The 19,292-nt window shown below is 46.7% G+C and overlaps 1 protein-coding gene and 1 long non-coding RNA gene across 5 annotated transcripts in view; one reads left to right on the plus strand and one right to left on the minus strand.

The window, feature by feature from the left end:
- me1 (malic enzyme 1, NADP(+)-dependent, cytosolic) overlaps positions 1-19,292 on the plus strand; it is a 409,773-nt gene that overhangs the window by 145,868 nt on the left and 244,613 nt on the right. The window lies entirely within an intron of this gene.
- Positions 7,660-19,292, minus strand: part of LOC137321921 (uncharacterized) — a 102,604-nt gene continuing 90,971 nt past the window's right edge. For both annotated transcript variants that reach the window (XR_010962924.1, XR_010962923.1), the window contains one exon: positions 7,660-8,127. This is a non-coding gene — a long non-coding RNA (uncharacterized lncRNA). The remainder of the gene's footprint in view (positions 8,128-19,292) is intronic.

Consider the following 19,292-nt stretch of genomic DNA (forward strand, 5'->3'; position numbering starts at 1 on the left):
TGGGACCACCATAATCACAAGGATTACAATAGTTCAAAGAGAAAGCCCACTATCACCTTTTCCAGGACAACTAGAGATGGGCAATAAATGCAGCCTTGCCAGAATTGCCCACATCCAAAGAGTAAATCTTTTGTTTAAAAAAAAAGTCCCAAAGTGCTTTCAAGCAATGAATTTTTTAAGTTGTAGTCATTTATTTTGTAGGTAAACAGCAGTCAATTTGCAAGGCAAGTTCCCACAAATACCATTGATAAACGACCTGATAACCTATCTTGATGGTGTTGAAGTGATGAATGTTGGCCAAGCTGCAGCGAGAGCTCCTGGCATTCCTTCAGATAGTAGCAATGGTATCTTTTGAACAGGAAAATTACATTTTTTTTATTCATTCATGGGATGTGGGCGTCGCTGGCAAGGCCAGCATTTATTGCCCATCCCTAATTGCCCTTGAGAACGTGGTGGTGAGCCGCCGCCTGGAACCGCTGCAGTCCGTCTGGTGAAGGTTCTCCCACAGTGCTGTTATGAAGGGAGTTCCAGGATTTTGACTCGGCGCCGATAAAGGAACGGCGATATATTTTCAAGTCGGGATGGTGTGTGTCTTGGAAGGGAACGTGCAGGTGGTGTTTGCACGTGCCTCCTGCCCTTGCCCTTCTAGGTGGTAGAAGTTGTGCATTTGGAAGGTGCTGTCGAAGAAGGCTTGGCGATTTGCTGCAGTGCATCCTGTGTGCCGGTGATGAGTGAATGTTTAGGGTGGTGGATGGGGTGCCAATCAAGTGGGCTGCTTTGTCTTGGATGGTGTCAAGCTTCTTGTGTTGTTGGAGCTGCAGTCATCCAGGCAAGTGGAGAGTATTCCATCACACTCCTGACTTGTGCCTTGTAGATGGTGGAAAGGCTTTGGGGAGTCAGGAGGTGAGTCACTTGCTGCAGAATACCCAGCCTCTGACCTGCTCTTGTAGCCACAGTATTTATGTGGCTGGTCCAGTTAAGTTTCTGGTCAATGGTGACACCCAGGATGTTCTTTGGTAATGCTGTTGAATGTCAAGGGGGTGTGGTTAGACTCTCGTTGGAGATGGTCATTGCCTGGCACTTGTCTGGTGCGAATGTTACTTGCCACTTATGAGCCCAAGCCTGGATGTTGTCCAGGTCTTGCTGCATGCGGGCACGGACTGCTTCATTATTTGAGGGGTTTGAATAGAACTGAACACTCTGCAATCATCAGCGAACATCCCAATTTCTGACCTTATGGAGGGAAGGTCATTGACGAAGCAGCTGAAGATGATTGGACCTAGGACACTGCCCTGAGGAACTCCTGCAGCAATGTCCTGGGGCTGAGATGATTGGCCTCCAACAACCACTACCATCTTCCTTTGTGCTAGATATGACTCCAGCCACTGGAGAGTTTTCCCTTGACTTCAATTTTACTAGGGCTCCTTGGTGCCACACTGTCAAATGCTGCCTTGATGTCAAGGGTAGTCACGCACCTCTGGAATTCAGCTCTTTTGTCCATGCTTGGACCAAGGCTGTAATGAGGTCTGGAGCAAAGTGGTCCTGGCGGAATCCAAACTGAGCATCGGTGAGCAGGTTATTGGTGAGTAAGTGCCGCTTGATAGCACTGTCGATGACACCTTCCATCACTTTGATGATTGAGAGTAGGCTAATGGGGCAGTAATTGGCCAGATTTGGATTTTTCCTGCTTTTTGTGGACAGGACATACCTTGGCAATTCTCTACATTGTCGGGTAGATGCCAGTGTTGTCGCTGTACTGGAACAGTTTGGCTAGAGGCGCGGCTAGTTCTGGAGCACAAGCCTTCAGCACTACAGCCGGGAGGTCGTCGAAGCCCATAGCCTTTGCTGTATCCAGTGCACGCGGCCGTTTCTTGATATCGCGTGGAGTGAATCGAATTGGCTGAAGACTGGCTTCTGTGATGGTGGGGATATCTGGAGCAGGCAGAGATGGATCATCCACTCGGCACTTCTGGCTGAAGATGGTTGTAAATGCTTCATCCTTGTCTTTTGCACTCACGTGCTGGACTCTGCCAGCATTGAGGATGGGGATGTTTACAGAGCGTCCTCCTCCCGTTAGTTATTTAATTGTCCACCGCCGTTCACAACTGGATGTGGCAGGACTGCAGAGCTTTGATCTGATCCGTTGGTTGTGGAATCGCTTAGCTCTGTCTGTAGCATGTTGTTTTGCTGTTTAGTATGCATGTAGTCCTGTGTTGTAGCTTCACCAGGTTGGCACCTCATTTTTAAGTGTGCCTGGTGCTGCCCCTGGCATGCTCTTCCACACTACTCATTGAACCAGGGTTGATCCCCTGGCTTGTTGGTAATGGTAGAGTGAGGAATATGCCAGGCCATGAGGTTACAGATTGTGCTGGAATACAATTCTGCTGCTGCTGATGGCCCACAGCGCCTCATGGATGCCCAGTTTTGATCTGCTAGATCTGTTCTGAATCTATCCCATTTAGCACAGTGATAGTGCCACAACACGTTGGATGGTGTCCTCAGTGCGAAGACGCGACGTCATCTCCACGAGGACTGTGCGGTGGTCACTCCTACCAATACTGTCATGGACAGATGCATCTGTGACAAGTGGATTGGTGAGCATGAGGTCAAATATATATATAGAATGTACAGCACAGAAACAGGCCATTTGGCCCAACAGGTCCATGCTGGTGTCTATGCTCCACACGTGCCTCCTCCCTCCCTACTTCATCTAACCCCCATCAGCATATTCTTTTCTCCCTTGTGTGCTTAAATGCATCTATGCTAGTTGCCTCAACTACTCCTTGTGGTAGTGAATTCCACATTCTAGCCACTCTTTGGGTAAAGAAGTTCTCCTGAATTCCCTATTGGATTTATTAGTGACTATCTTATATTTATGGCTACCCAGTTCTGGTCTCCCCTGCAAGTGGAAACATCTTCTCTACATCTATCCTCTTATAATCTTAAAGACCTCTATCTGGTCACCCCTCAGTCTTTTTTCTAGAGATAAAAGCCCCAGCCCGCTCAATCATTCCTGATAGGTATATCTTCAGTTCTGGCATCATCCTAGTTAATCTCTTTTGCACCTTCTCCAATTCATATGGAGCCCAGAACTGTTCAGTTCTGTGGTCTAACCAAGGTTCTAAATAAGTTTAACATAACGTCTCTGCTTTTCAATTCTATCCCTCTAGAAATGAACCCGAAGTGCTTGGTTGGCTTTTTGCTTTTTTTCATGACCGTATTAACTTGCATCGCTCCTTTTAGCGATTTTGTGTATCTGTACCCCCAGATGACTCTGCTCCTCTACCCCATTTACATAAGAACATAAATAGGAGTAGGCCACATGGCCCCTCGAGCCTGTTCCGCCATTCAATCAAATTATGGCTGATTTTCAACCTCAACTCCACTTTGCTGCCCAATCCCCATTTAGATACTTATTTTCCAAGGAGTATGTGGCTTCCTTTATTCTTGCTACCAAAATGTTTGCCTATTAAATCTTTGAGTAAGGATTCAATTATTGTTCCTACTTCAGACGTTATAATTGGTCTATAGTTCCCTGGACTTGTTCCATCTCCCTTTTTTAAATAGCTGTCTGCCAGTTCTGATGCACTTCCCCATCCAAAGGGTTTTATCCCTTCTCAGTTTGATCAGTTTATCAATTATCTCCTTCCCCATCTCACATGTCTGTCTTTTTAAATCTCTTTTCTAATCTCATGTCCACCATGTCAGTTCTCCTGGTAAATACTGAGGCAAAGTAACTAATATTTCTGCCATTTCACTATCAACCCCTGTGAATTTATCATATGTATCTTAGAGGCCCTATCCTGATTGTTTTCTTTCGTTGTTTGTGTCTGTTAGAATACTTTATTTTTATTCCTTGATTTAATTTTGTAGTTTCTCTTTGCCTTCCTAATTGTTTTGACGTCTTTCCTAACCTTTTCGTATTCCCTTTTGTCACCCTCCTTTTGTGGTCTATGTACTCAGTATATGCTTTTTTCATTAGTTTCAATTTTGCCCTTATTTCTTCATCCATGGTGTGTCCTTACTGGCTAGCTTGCTCTTGCTTTTTAGAGGGATATATTTCTCCTGGACTCATCGCCATTTTAAATGTTTTTTCCATGCTGTTTGCTCCAACTAAATATTGGGAAGGCCGAAGCCATTGTCTTTGGTCCCTGCCACAAACTCTGTTCCCTAGACACAGACTCCATCCCTCTCCGTGGCCACTGTCTGAGGCTGATCCAGATAGTTTGCAACCTTGGTGTCCTATTTGACCCTGAGATGAGCTTCTGAACGCATATGCTCCATCACTAAGACCGCCTACTTCCACTTCAGTAACATCGTCTGTCTCCACCGCTTCAGCTCATCGGCTGATGAAACTCTCATCCATGCTTTTGTTACCTCCTAGACTGGACTATTCCAATGCTCTTCTGGCTGGCCTCCCATCTTCTGCTCTCCATAATCTTGAGCTCATCCAAAACTCTGCTGCCCGTAAGCTAACTCGCACCAAGTCCTGTTACCCCATCACCCCTGTGCTCACTGACCCATATTGTCTCCTGGTCCGGGAACACCTTAACTTAAAATTCTCATCCTGGCTATAGACAGAGCAAAGCGATTCCACAACCAACGGATCAGATCAAAGCTCTGCAGTCCTGCCACATCCAGTCGTGAATGGTGGTGGACAATTAAACAACTAACTGGAGGAGGAGGCTCTGCAAACATCCCGGACTTCAAGGGATAAGTTACGAGGAGAGATTACACAAATTGGGGTTGTATTCTCTAGAGTTTAGAAGGTTAAGGGGTGATCTGATCGAAGTTTATAAGATATTAAGTGGAACAGATAGGATGGATAGAGAAACTATTTCCGCTGGTTGGGGATTTTAGGAGTAGGGGGGCACATTCTAAAAATTAGAGCCAGACCTTTCAGGAGCGAGATTAGAAAACATTTCTACACACGATGGTAGAAGTTTGGAACTCTCTTCTGCAAACGGCAATTGATACTAGCTCAATTGCTAAATTTAAATCTGAGTTAGCTTTTTGGCAACCAAAGGTATTAAGGGATATGGGCCAAAGGCATGTATATGGAGTTAGATCACAGATCAGCCATGATCTTATCAAATGGCGGAGCAGGCACGAGGGGCTGAATGGCCCACTCCTGTTCCTATCCCCAGCCTCAATGATGGCGGAGTCCAGCACGTGAGTGCAAAAGACAAGGCTGAAGGGTTTGCAATCATCTTCAGCCAGAAGTGCCGAGTGAATGATCCATCTGTCTCCTCCTGATATCCCCACCATCACAGACGCCAGTGTTCAGCCAATTCGATTCTCTCCACGTGATATCAAGAAACGGTTGAGTGCACTGGATATAGCAAAGGCTATGGGCCCCAACGACATCCCGGCTGTAGTGCTGAAGTCTTGTGCTCCAGAACTAGCTGCGCCTCTAGCCAAGCTGTTCCAGTATAGCTCCAACACTGGCATCTACCTGACAATGTAGAGAATTGCCGAGGTATGTCCTGTCCACAAAAAGCAAGACAAATCCAATCTGGCCAATTGCTGCCCCATCAGTCTACTCTCAACCATCAGCAAAATGATGGAAAGTGTCGTCGACAGTGCTATCATGCGGCACTTACTCACCAATAACCTGCTCACCGATGCTCAGTTTGGGTTCCGTCAGGACCACTCTGCTCCAGACCTCATTACAGCCTTGGTCCGAACACGGACAAAAGATCTGAATTCCAGAGGTGAGGTGAGAGTGACTGCCCTTGACATCAAAGCAGCATTTGACAGTGTGGCACCAAGGAGCCCTAGTAAAATTGAAGTCAATGGGAATCGGGGAAAACTCTCCAGTGGCTGGAGTCATACCTGGCACAAAGGAAGATGGTAGTGGTTGTTGGAGGCCAATCATCTCAGCCCCAGGGCATTGCTGCAGGAGTTCCTCAGGGCAGTGTTCTCGGCCCAACCATCTTCAGCTGCTTCATCAATGACCTTCCCTCCATCATAAGGTCAAAAATGGGGATGTTCACTGATGATTGCAGTGTGTTCAGTTCCATTCGCAACCTCTCAGATAATGAAGCAGTCCAAGCCTGCATGCAGCAAGACCTGGACAACATCCAGGCTTGGGCTGATAAGTGGCAAGTAACATTTGTGCCAGGCAATGACCATCTCCAACAAGAGAGTCTAACCACCTCCCCTTGACATTCAACGGCATTACCATCGCCGAATTCCCCACAATCAACATCCTGGGGGTCACCATTGACCAGAAACTTAACTGGACCAACCATATAAATATTGCGGCTACAAGAGCAGATCAGAGGCTGGGTGTTCTGCGGCGAGTGACTCACCTGACTCCCCAAAGCCTTTCCATCATCTACAAGGCACAAGTCAGGAGTGTGATGGAATACTCTCCCCTTGCCTGGATGAGTGCAGCTCCAACAACACAAGCAGCTCGACATCATCCAGGACAAAGCAGCCCGCTTGATTGGCATCCCATCCACCACCCTAAACATCCACTCCCTACACCGGCGCACAGTGGTTGCAGTGTGTACCATCTACAGGATGAACTGCAGCAACTCGCCAAGGCTTCTTCAGCACCTCCCAAACCCGTGACCTCTACTGCCTAGAAGAACAAGGGCAGCAGGCACGTGGGAACAACACCTGCACGTTCCCCTCCAAGTCTCTCACTATCCCGACTTGGAAATATATCGCCGTTCCTTCTTCATCGCTGGGTCAAAGTTCTGGAGCTCCCTTCCTAACAGCACTGTGGGAGTACAGTCAGCACACGGCCTGCACCGGTTCAAGAAGGCGGCTCACCACCACCTTCTTGAGCAATTAGGGAATAAATGCCGGCCTTGCCAGAGACGCCCACATCCCATGAACAATTTTTTTAAAAAAATCCCTCCATGGCCTCCCCTCCCCATCTCCGTAACCTTCTTGAGTAGAATGTGCCTATACACGCAAGTTTAGAAGAATGAGAGGTGATATAATTGAAATATAAGATTGAGGGGGCTTGACAGGGTAGATGCTGAGATTGTTTCCCCTGGCTAGTGTCTAGAACTCAGGGGTATAATCGCAAGATATGCGGCCGGCCATTCAAGACTGAGATGTGGAATTTCTTCACGCAGAGGGCTGTGAATCTTTGGAATTCTTTACCCCAGAGGGCTGTGGATGCTGGGTCATCAAGGCTGAGATGGATAGATTTTTGGACTCTAGGGGAATTGAGGGATATGGGGATCGGGCGGGAAAGTGCAGTTGAGGTCGAAGATCAGCCATGATCTGATTGAATTGCGGAGCAGGCTTGAGGGACTATCTCCTGCTCCTAGTTCTTATGTTCTTCACCTCATCCAGCCCTACAACCCTCAGATCTCGTCCTCTTGCTCATCCCTGATTTTACTCGCTCCACCATTGGCTGCCTAGGCCCTAGGCTCTAGAATTCCCTCCCTGAACTTCTCTGCACCTCTCTCCTTTTTAAGTCACTCCTTAAAACCTACCTCTTTGACCATGCTTTTGGTGACCTGTCTTAATATCTCCTTATGTGGCTTGGTGTCAAATTTTGTTTGATAATGCTCGTGTAAAGCACCTTGGGATGTTTTACTGTATTAAAGTTGCTATATAGATGCAAATTGTTCTATTTGGGGGTCACAGTAGGCAATGAATAGGCTTAGAATAAGTTTTTTGTATGTTTGTGCTTTATTTTGAATGCAAGTAATTTGTTCAGATCTTGTAAAATCTATTTGTAGGGTAATGCCTCTTTGTTCTTGGTATACAGTTTCTTCATCAGTGGCAATTTGAGTAGGAGGCATTCCTGTGAGCACTTCTGTAGTTTTCTGCCATATAGAGGCCAAATTGGACTCCACGCCACCAGGAATTAGCTCTGCAATTTGTCACTGCTTAGCTGCAGATGTTTTTCACCCCTAATTATGAGCTGAATTGGCTGTTTATCACTAGTATAAAGAATTACCATTGGCAATTGATGCCAAGTGGATATCCTGAACGAGTTGTAAATATGCCAAGTACAAATTTCCCAACCCTGAAAATGTTACGGCTAATGCTGAATGTCAAATATAGTATCTAGAACTCTCAGGGCATCTGAATTGTTGACCAGTTGTCCATTGATATTACGTTGGCTTTGCCATCATAGGTCCTGCATTTTATCACCTGCAAAAGAAGAAAAAAAAATGCAGATAAATGGACAAGTAGTATGTTGGAAGAATTTTTTAAAAATTCTATTACATTTTATTAAAAATGGTTGCACAACTGAGTATCCTGAAAATGTGGAAATTTTGTCGAGGTAACTTGTTCAGGATTTTTTTTCCCAGCCTCTCTTTACAGCATATTTCTAGTTTCTTCAACAATTTGTTTTGATTGGGTATTTCCATTCATAATTTTCTTCATGAAATAGCCAAAAAAATTCAAGTGACTAATGAAAACCATGGCCCTGATTATTTACGGGTAGATTGCGGGGAAGGCCGAAGAACTCAAAGGCCGCGGACATGGAGGTCCTGCCGAACTTAACAGTAGGAGCTCATCAATTTTTTTGGATGAGTTTCCTGCCCAGCAGCCGACCAAATTGACTGCCTGGCTGGCTGCTCGGAGGGAAAACCAGCGCTAGGAGTTTGTAGCTGGGGACCCTTGGATGGTCCCTGGCAGTCGAGAGAGGGGTGAGGTCGGTTATCGTAGTGGGGAGGAAGACCAATGATTTGGAGAAGGGAAGGAGGAGATTGCAATTGGCGGTGGGGAGGCCGAAGGCTTCCTTGAGGAGCCGGGGGGGAAGCACTACTTGCCCATGAGTGCTGGAAAAGACACTAGCCTTGTGGAGTCGGCAGCGCCTACCTCCCTTTCATTACCAGGTTTCCTGACTCATAGGACACCCATGCAGCGGCAGTGAATTTTAAATCTGGCTCCCAAATGCAGTGTAGGAGCCTGATTTTAAACGTTAATGAAGTGGTGGGACTCTCGGACGCCACAAAACCTGCCGCCGTAAAAACAGCAAGTGGCGCGTGAGGTTGGGGTCGTGCTTCACGCATTTGCCGATTTAACCCCCGACTGCTGTGGGGGGGTTAATATCGAGGCCCGTGTATTTTGTACCTTCAAAAGAACTCCCCTTAGAACATTTTATCTTTATACTTCGGCTAGCTGTCATGGAAAATGATCAGCTGAAGGTTTAGCGTGCACACTTCTGAATTAAGGTCTGGGTAATCCTGTTTAGATTTTCAGCTGAGCAGCAATATGCCATAATGTAATTAGCCAAACAAACTATATCTTAAATGCTGCTGTGTATGTTACAGAAGTATCAGGAGTATGAGAGCACTGCTTTTACCCCCCAATTGCTTCAACTTCATTTGGTTATGTTGACTGGGTATACATTTCTGTATTTCCAAGTGATTTATTCTTCACTCTGAGGAGTCAAGAGTCTCAGTTGATCTTCAGACATCAGCAGAAACTACCAGCAAAGCACACACTCTGAATCTAGCAATGAATCTCTAGTGAATTGACATTTGTTTATCTTCTAGGCTAGCATGGTTGGGAAATTAATGATTCTGCATTATTGGAGAAATCATTAGTTACAGGTACAATGGATACTTTGTGCAGTATTTGTTTCACTTCAGTTTTATAGCCTGTAATCTACTTTGCACAGCTGAAGCTTATTTGTATCTTACTGTTTTTAAAAAAAAATGTTCTCAACTATAGTAAGTATTGTTCTTTAGCAGGAAAAACATTTCTCAAAAGGAAACAATGTATGTAATTAGCTAGATTTTGTGTTTGTAATTTGTAACCTTAGATCAGCTTTTTCTTTCAATAATAAAGGTCTTCATCTAAAAACAGGTGACTGGCCTTGAAATTCCTCCAATCGTGGTCCTGGCATAACTGCCGGAGTGGCACCTGATTGTGCTCTCCAGTGTTGGCCTTGTCAGAGTTTTGTGGTGATTGGGAAGCACCTCACTAGCATAGGTCAGGTGGGCACAAGCACCACTTTGGAAACACCTCCGACACTGGTTGCCCATGCCTGCTCGAAACGCTGGTTTCTACCCGCCTGTGTGGTGGAGTGATGAGGGGTTGCCCAGGCATCCCTCCTAACCCTGACGATGGATCTATCCTTCCTCATGTAGGGGGCCGATCTGCAGTAAATTTTCTTCTGAAGTTAAATTCTTGGTGTCCAGGCCCCTTGCTTTGTCGGGAACCCACTAGTGGTCCCTGCACGCACCCTTATGGAGGCTGATTTGTCTTCACTCCCCTGACGTACAAGCTGGCACCACTATGCCAGGTGTCCTTACAGCTCCAGTTGTGGGAACTCTCAGCTTAGGGGGATAATTCCCCTAACACTGTCCATTTAGCTACTATTGCCTTGTAAGGACTAGACAAAAGTTTTGCCTCTTAGAAGGCAAAGAGGAAGTTCCTAGATCGGCCCAGCAAGGTCTTGGCTATTTTCCTGGGGGTTTCACTGTTCTCGAGCTGGAGTTAGGATGTGGGACCCCATGGAATTTTGGACTGCTATCGCTGGGAAAAATTTCAGTACAATGGGCTACACATTAGGCAGTCATGACAATTGTGTCGTTTCTGGAAGATTGTAAGCTTTAAACTGCTGCTGCGTTTCATTGTAGCTGCTTATCTGTTGAGGCATGAACGGACACATTGACATGAAAATAAAATCATGTTTGGACACTGAATAGAATGGTGAAAGATTTCAGCTAAAAAATGTATGTGGTGTGAGGTGTATTTCATTGAAATGATTAATATTTCTGTTCATCTTAAAGGTGATGGGGTTAATAAACCACCATATCAAACATGTTGGACAACTATGAATGTTGGTTTTGTGAATAATTTACATTGTGTTCTTCACAGTGTAGCAGCACTTGTTTAAACAGTGCTATCTATACATTTGTGTTGCTGAAAAGAATGCAACAGATTGATATAAATAAATTGCAAGATGCTAAATTCACATTTTTCTTTTAAATGGTTTGTAAGAAGCCTGAGCGCATATGAATTGGCACTAGCTACAAATATTTTTGGTAGCTAAATGTTAGGAACACGACTGTGTTCAATAGTAAAAGAAAAACTGTTGTATTTCATGCCCTTGTCAGTTGTGATTTATTTTTTTATAGTATGTGGGGAATGTAGTGCAGTTTAAGCTATTCATTTTAAAGTCAGCTGTTTACACGTCTGCAAACCAAATTAGCATTTCTTGTAAATTCTCTAGCTTCATATAACATTCACATGATAGCTAAATAAATAATTCTGATTAATCTACAGCTGGTATTTTGTTTGATATTGTAGGGTACGTTGCTCCTGTTTATTATAAACGGTGCGGGGGACTGAAGGGAGAATGTTTTAAAGAATATCAGAGTCCATATGGCATGCTGTTGACTTGAGCGCAGCAGTATTGCAAAACAGAATCAGACATTGCTTTTCATACTACCTAATGATGAAAAAATGTATGCACACTCGTATTTCCTGGACTTTGCTGCTCAGGTTTCAAATGTATGAGTCCCCATTGATGGCTCTTACTGCTGACGTACCCAATTTCAATGCAGATGTGTACATTCTACTGGTGTGGTGGTCTTGGCAGTGAATATAGAACCACTGGTTCATCCATCCACCCCTCATTTGAAGGAGGATTGACATGCTTCCTAATCTTGGACTCTAGGTTCTTGTGTTCTATATGGATTAGTGTTGTGCCCTGGCTGATGCTGAATATATTGTAATCAAATTGAGTACATGGGTCAATGTACAGAACATGGATGGATGACCACCTCTGATCAAATTAATGAAAGCTGTGCACTGATGGACCTGCTGCAGACCTCAATAGAACTCTTTTTGAACTAAGAAACACAGCATGGTGGTCTCCAGCAGACTTCCTAACTAGGCAAATCTTTTTTTAAATAGTCACTTTAGGAAGGGAGCATTTCAGATTAAATATTTTCCTTTTTCTTACCATCTCCTCTCTCCTCCCTCCCTCTTTCCTCTCTCCCTCCCTCCCTCTTTCCTCTCTCCCTCCCTCCCTCTTTCCTCTCTCCCTCCCTCCCTCTCTCCCTCTCTCCCTCCCTCCCTCTCTCCCTCCCTCCCTCTCTCCCCTCCCTCCCTCTTTCCCCCCCTTCCTCTTTCCCCCCTCCCTCTTTCCCCCCTCCCTCTTTCCCCTCTTTCCCCCTCCCTCTTTCCCCTCTTTCCCCCCTCCCTCTTTCCCCTCTTTCCCCCCTCCCTCTTTCCCCTCTTTCCCCCCTCCCTCTTTCCCCTCTTTCCCCCCCTCTCTCTTTCTCCCCCCCTCCCTCTTTCCTCTTCCCCCCACCCTCTTTCTCCCCCCACCCTCTTTCTCCCCCCACCCTCTTTCTCTCTTCCCCCCCTCCCTCTTTCCTCTCTTCCCCCCCCTCCCTCTTTCCTCTCTTCCCCCCCCCTCCCTCTTTCCTCTCTTCCCCCCCCTCCCTCTTTCCTCTCTTCCCCCCCCCTCCCTCTTTCCTCTCTTCCCCCCCCTCCCTCTTTCCTCTCTTCCCCCCCCCTCCCTCTTTCCTCTCTTCCCCCCCCTCCCTCTTTCCTCTCCTCCCCCCCCCTCCCTCTTTCCTCTCTTCCCCCCCCCTCCCTCTTTCCTCTCTTCCCCCCCTCCCTCTTTCCTCTCTTCCCCCCCCCTCCCTCTTTCCTCTCTTCCCCCCCCCCCCTCCCTCTTTCCTCTCTTCCCCCCCCCCCCTCCCTCTTTCCTCTCTCCCCCCCCCCCCCTCCCTCTTTCCTCTCTTCCCCCCCCTCCCTCTTTCCTCTCTTCCCCCCCCCCTCCCTCTTTCCTCTCTTCCCCCCCCCTCCCTCTTTCCTCTCTTCCCCCCCCTCCCTCTTTCCTCTCTCCCCCCCCCTCCCTCTTTCCTCTCTTCCCCCCCCCTCCCTCTTTCCTCTCTTCCCCCCCCCCTCCCTCTTTCCTCTCTTTCCCCCCCCCTCCCTCTTTCCTCTCTTTCCCCCCCCCTCCCTCTTTCCTCTCTTTCCCCCCCCTCCCTCTTTCCTCTCTTCCCCCCCCCTCCCTCTTTCCTCTCTTCCCCCCCCCTCCCTCTTTCCTCTCTTTCCCCCCCTCCCTCTTTCCTCTCTTTCCCCCCCTCCCTCTTTCCTCTCTTTCCCCCCCTCCCTCTTTCCTCTCTTTCCCCCCCCTCCCTCTTTCCTCTCTTTCCCCCCCCCTCCCTCTTTCCTCTCCTCCCCCCCCCTCCCTCTTTCCTCTCCTCCCTCCCCCCCTCCCTCTTTCCTCTCTTCCCCCCCCCTCCCTCTTTCCTCTCTTCCCCCCCCCCTCCCTCTTTCCTCTCTCCCCCCCCCCCCCTCCCTCTTTCCTCTCTCCCCCCCCCCCCCTCCCTCTTTCCTCTCTCCCCCCCCCCCCTCCCTCTTTCCTCTCTTCCCCCCCCTCCCTCTTTCCTCTCTTCCCCCCCTCCCTCTTTCCTCTCTTCCCCCCCTCCCTCTTTCCTCTCTTCCCCCCCTCCCTCTTTCCTCTCTTCCCCCCCCTCCCTCTTTCCTCTCTTCCCCCCCCTCCCTCTTTCCTCTCTTCCCCCCCCCCTCCCTCTTTCCTCTCTTCCCCCCCCTCCCTCTTTCCTCTCTCCCCCCCCCTCCCTCTTTCCTCTCTCCCCCCCCCTCCCTCTTTCCTCTCTCCCCCCCCTCCCTCTTTCCTCTCTCCCCCCCCCTCCCTCTTTCCTCTCTCCCCCCCCTCCCTCTTTCCTCTCTCCCCCCCCCCTCCCTCTTTCCTCTCTCCCCCCCCCTCCCTCTTTCCTCTCTCCCCCCCCCTCCCTCTTTCCTCTCTCCCCCCCCCCCTCCCTCTTTCCTCTCTCCCCCCCCCCCCTCCCTCTTTCCTCTCTCCCCCCCCCCCCTCCCTCTTTCCTCTCTTCCCCCCCCCTCCCTCTTTCCTCTCTTCCCCCCCTCCCTCTTTCCTCTCTTCCCCCCCCTCCCTCTTTCCTCTCTTCTTCCCCCCCCTCCCTCTTTCCTCTCTTCCCCCCCCCCCTCCCTCTTTCCTCTCTTCCCCCCCCTCCCTCTTTCCTCTCTTCCCCCCCCTCCCTCTTTCCTCTCTTTTCCCCCCCCTCCCTCTTTCCTCTCTTCCCCCCCCCTCCCTCTTTCCTCTCTTTTCCCCCCCCTCCCTCTTTCCTCTCTTCCCCCCCCCTCCCTCTTTCCTCTCTTCCCCCCCCCCCTCCCTCTTTCCTCTCTTCCCCCCCCTCCCTCTTTCCTCTCTTCCCCCCCCTCCCTCTTTCCTCTCTTCCCCCCCCTCCCTCTTTCCTCTCTTCCCCCCCCTCCCTCTTTCCTCTCTTCCCCCCCCCCTCCCTCTTTCCTCTCTTCCCCCCCCCTCCCTCTTTCCTCTCTTCCCCCCCCCTCCCTCTTTCCTCTCTTCCCCCCCCTCCCTCTTTCCTCTCTTCCCCCCCCTCCCTCTTTCCTCTCTTCCCCCCCCTCCCTCTTTCCTCTCTTCCCCCCCTCCCTCTTTCCTCTCTTCCCCCCCTCCCTCTTTCCTCTCTTCCCCCCCTCCCTCTTTCCTCTCTTCCCCCCCTCCCTCTTTCCTCTCTTCCCCCCCTCCCTCTTTCCTCTCTTCCCCTCCCCCTCCCTCTTTCCTCTCTTCCCCTCCCCCTCCCTCTTTCCTCTCTTCCCCTCCCCCTCCCTCTTTCCTCTCTTCCCCTTCCCCTCCCCCTCCCTCTTTCCTCTCTTCCCCTTCCCCCCCCTCCCTCTTTCCTCTCTTCCCCTCCTCCCCCCCCTCCCTCTTTCCTCTCTTCCCCTCCTCCCCCCCCCTCCCTCTTTCCTCTCTTCCCCTCCTCCCCCCCCCCCTCCCTCTTTCCTCTCTTCCCCTCCTCCCCCCCCCCCTCCCTCTTTCCTCTTTCCTCTCTCCTCCCCCAAAAAAAAAATATGCTCACACTAGTCCCCATTTTAAATGCAGGCAATTTGGACAATCTGGTAGGTTTTATATTGCCTCGGGTGGAAATTTTTCTGAACATTTTTTTTTCCTTAAAATATTTAGCTACAAATCCACAATTGCTCATCTAGCTGGAGGGGATATGACATTTAGTGCTTTAAGTTCTTGCCAAATTTCAAATCTTAAAGGAGCCTTCTTGAAGAAACTGTTTGATGTAATATATGGATAGAGTATGTTTGACATTTTAACTGTTTATTTGGACAAGCGTTCAAATATAGTGCAGATGTTTAGCATTTGGTTTTGAAATGTCGTCCAAGGAGGTGATCCATTTCCTTTGAGTGAAAGTTGTTGTTTTTATCATTGCTTTACCTACAAAGTTTTGACATTTTATCAAAGAAATTGTAAACAGTTTTAATGTTCTACATCAGCTGTACCAAATAAATAGTAAAGTTGAGAAAATCAAGCTGAAGCCCTATTTTTTTAATATAAATTATCATTTTAACTCTTCAACCATAGCATCTTGCAGAGACCTGCATTTTTTTCCCCCTACAGCAGTGGATTGTTAGTGCTACTGTTTTCATTTTGTTAGGATGGCAGTGGAATGATCTCAATCACTTCTAGTTTAATAGTCATGAAGGATAGTGGTGCTCTTAAATGTCAACAGACCTGTGAAGACATTTTTACCAACTAATCAAACATAAGGACACTGGTGTAATGCTGGAATGGTAGCGAGATAATTCGTTTGGTTAATTCCACAACTTTAAAACGTTGTTAAACTCAGTCTTTCAGCAGTGACACTCCTCTATCCCATTCCTTTTTATTTAAAAAAAAAAGTTGATGATAACTGTCCCATTTTAGGATTTATGTTAACTTTGTTTTCTTCATGGAGAAGATTTTGGGGAATGAGTTATGTTTAAGGGTTGTGTATTAAAACTAAGTGAATTTGCACATCTTTTATAATTTAAAAAATAAACAGACTGTGGCACTGGGAAAGCAGGGGATTTGACATGTTAACTAAATACTTATTCACCTCCGTAACATTGTCCGTCTTCACCCCTGCCTCAGATCATCTGCTGCAACTCTTATCCATGCCTTTGTTACCTATAGACTTGACTCTTCCAATGCTCTCCTGGCTGGCCTTCCATCTTTCACCCTCCATAAACTTGAGCTCATCCAAAACTCTGCTGCCCATATCCCTAACTTGCACTAAGTCCTGTTCACCCATTACCCTGTGCTCACTGAACTACATTGGCTCCCATCCAGGAACACTTTTTAAAAAAAAAAAAAAAAAAATTCCATTCCTTGTTTTCAAATCCCTCCATAGCCTCGTCCCTCCCTATCTCTGTAACCTCCTCCAGCCCTACAATCCTCAGATCTCTGCTGCTCTAATTCTGGCCACTTTGCGCATCTCCGATTTTAATTACTCCACCATTGGCAGCCGGGCCTTCAGTTGCTTAGGCCCTAAGCTCTGGAATTTCCTCCCTAAACCCCTCCACCTCTATCCTTTTGAAGACTCTCCTTAAAACCTACGTCTTTGACCAAGCTTTTGGTCATCTGTTCTAATATCTCCTTATGTGGCTCCTGTGAAGCGCCTTACTATGTTAAAGGTGCTATATAAATGCAAGTTATTATTCTAATTATCCACAATGACTGCAGATGTTAAGCAATTTATCTCTGGCCGAACAAAACAATCATACTTATTATGGTACAGATAACTCTCTATGCGAGTCTGATGAGGTGTCTGTGTATATATGAAAGAAGGGCGAGTTGGTTTGGCTGACAGGCCTAGTGGCGTTTCCCTGTACAGGGAGGGAGTTGGAGGTCCTGCCATTCCACTTCCTGTGAATGGTCAGATTATAGGTGAAGAGACACTTGGGTAATCAGTGAAGTTTTAAAGTCCGATGTGAGGTCCAAACCTGGTCCCAGTACTGGAAGCAAAAAAGCAGATGATCAGGTTTAACAGTAAGAAGTTGCCTCAAAAGAAAAGTAATAGCAAATATGAGCCAGTCAGCAGGTGCATGCTTGGTCTTTTTTAATCTCACTCCTCACTTGAAAAAGGAGATAAAGTAAAAAGTTGGACTTGCTTTAACTGTTGCTCTACAATCATTTTGCTATGTGGAAAAAAAAATAAAGCAGCTTCACAATTCAAATAATCAGGCTTTGTTTTGTTAATGTATTTCTCAGCCCCCCTACTGAAAGATTGGAGAAGCACATGTGAAACATGCGCAAAAGACTGATCACAAGGCAGTCCTACTGTTACACCCCTGGGTAATGCTATGTTATAATTAACTATTGAGCAGTATGAGTACACTTCTTAACAAAAGATGTCAGGAGAGTGCTCATGGGATGACCAGCAATACTGTAACCAAGAGAATCTCTAAGACAGACTTGAGACTTGTAGCACTTATGACCACAAGACTATACCATCCCTGTGTTTTGTGGTCTGAGTTGGGGACATCTTGGATATGTGGAGCTAAGTATTTAATATGAAAAAGGATCTATAGTTTTCCCTCATAACCTCTGTTTAAAGAAACATTTCATTTTTGAACATGTTTTTAGTACAATTTGTTTACAACTAGGCGATATAGATTACATCAAATAGTTTAGCATCACTGCTACATAGACTCCATTCATGTAGATTAGATGAAAAGCAGTGTGTGAAACCAAATGTCACAGTTCACAAATATCTTTTTTTTAAAAAAAGTAAATTTAACTAAATGTTCTAGTTTCTCGGCACACCAACCTTACACTACAAATAGAAACAGAGGAAAGAACAGGACCCAGAAAAGATTCTACAGTCTCAGGCCAGTGCCAAAAACTAATACCCTCAATTTTCCTCTCCCTCAAATATCTATCCAATTATCAAATTTTCTACACCATCTACAACCATTGACTCTGGGCAGTCAGTTCACATGTTTGCCATTCCTTGCATGTTAAATCTAAACCATTGGTATACCTTCCCTTTTCTGAGCTTCAGCCTGTGTCTCCTGGTTCTAGAGTTTGTTGCAAATTCAAAACTATTATCAGGACTCAATTTATCTGTTCCCTTAAGGATCTTGAATAATATCACCTTCACCCTTTTTAGAATCATAGAAAATTTACGGCACAGGAGGAGGCCATTTGGCCCATGTCCGCGCCGGCTGAGAAATGAGCCACCCAGCCTAAAACCACTTTCCCGCATGTGGTCTGTAGCCCTGCAGGTCATGACTCTTCAGGTGCACATCTAGGTACTTTTTAAATGAATTGAGGGTTTCTGCCTCTACCACCCTTTTCAGGTAGTGAGTTCCAGACCCCCACCAACCTCTGGGTGAAAATTTTTATCCTCATTTCTGCTCTAATCCTTCTACCAATCACTTGAAATCTATGCCTCCTGGTTATTGACCCTTCTGCTAAGGGAAATAGGTCTTTCCTATCCACTCATAATTTTGTACACCTCAATCAAATCACCCCTCAGCCTCCTCTGTTTCAAAGAAAACCACCCCCGCCTATCCAATCTGTCATCATAGCTGAAATTCTCCAGTCATGGCAACATCCTCGTAAATCTCCTCTGTACCCTCTAGTGCAATTACATTCTTCCTGTAATGTGGTGACCAGAACTCTGCGCAGTACTCAAGCTGCGGCCTAACTAGTGTTTTATACAGTTCCAGTGTAACATCCCTGCTTTTATATTCTATATCTCGGCTAATAATGGAAAGTATTCCATATGCCACCTTAACCACCTTATCTACCTGTCCTGCTGCCTTCAGGGATCTGTCGACATACATTCCAAGGTTCCTCACTTCCTCTACACCTCTTGTGGAGATTCCGGTGATGGACTGGGGTTGACAATTGTAAACAATTTTACAACACCAAGTTATAGTCCAGCAATTTTATTTTGAATTCACAAGCTTTCGGAGGCTTCCTCCTTCCTCAGGTGAACGTTGTTGGAAATCCAACAACGTTCACCTGAGGAAGGAGGAAGGCTCCGAAAGCTTGTGAATTTAAAATAAATTTGCTGGACTATAACTTGGTGTTGTAAAATTGTTTACAATTGTCTACACCTCTTGGTATCCTCCCTTTTTATTGTGTATTCCCTTGCCTTGTTTGCTCTCCCCAAATGTATTACCTCACACTTCTCTGGATTGAATTCCATTTGCCACTTTTCTGTCCATCTGACCAGTCCATTGATATCTTCCTGCAATCTACAGCTTTCCTCCTCACCAACCACACAGCTTATCTTTGTATCATCTGCAAACTTCTTAATGATGCCCCCTACATTTAAGTCCAAATCATTAATGAATACCACAAAAAGCAAAGGACCTAGTACTGAGCCCTGTGGCACTCCACTGGAAACAGCCTTCAAGTCGCAAAAACACCCATCGACCATTACCCTTTGCTTCCTGCCACGAAGCCAATTTTGGATCCAATTTGCCACAGTCCCTTGGATCCCATGGACCTTTACTTTTTTGACCAACCTGCCTTGTCAAAAGCCTTGCTAAAA

The sequence above is a fragment of the Heptranchias perlo genome, chromosome 5 (genome assembly GCF_035084215.1).
Source record: "Heptranchias perlo isolate sHepPer1 chromosome 5, sHepPer1.hap1, whole genome shotgun sequence".
NCBI classification, from domain to species: Eukaryota; Metazoa; Chordata; class Chondrichthyes; order Hexanchiformes; family Hexanchidae; genus Heptranchias; species Heptranchias perlo.